A 456-nucleotide genomic window follows, 5' to 3' on the forward strand; every position below is an offset into this window, starting at 1 on the left:
CATGTGGTGAGAAAAGAAGCCCTGTTTTCTTGCTCCACAGCTAATGTATTTCGGTCTAACAACTATGTGCACTAGCTACGCTGCATCTCTGTCTCCCTGGAGGCTGTCTCTCTCCCTAGAAAGTTGTGATTTTACTTGGTGAGTTTAAAGGAGATTGTTGCTGACATGAAAGAAATATAATGCAGAGGTTATAGTGGTTGGGGTAAAGGAGGAGTGTAGTGGATCCAACAGTGTCCCTTTTGGGCTCTGCCTATTATGTAGGTAGGGTGTTCAATGGTATGCTGTTGTACTGTCCTGTGGTCCTGCATGGTGTCAGAGAGAGAGCAAGATTCAGGCTGGCAGGGAGTGGGGGGTGGGGGGTGGGGGTGCTTTGCTGCCGGATATGGCTTTGAGAGCTGTGTTCTTGTGATTGAGTGAGTTATCTTCAGAGAATCTACCTTTGGTGAATCAGTCAGA

Source organism: Echinops telfairi, unplaced genomic scaffold (genome assembly GCF_000313985.2).
Source record: "Echinops telfairi isolate 266 unplaced genomic scaffold, ASM31398v2 ScPeMD7_443;HRSCAF=831, whole genome shotgun sequence".
Lineage (NCBI taxonomy): Eukaryota > Metazoa > Chordata > Mammalia > Afrosoricida > Tenrecidae > Echinops > Echinops telfairi.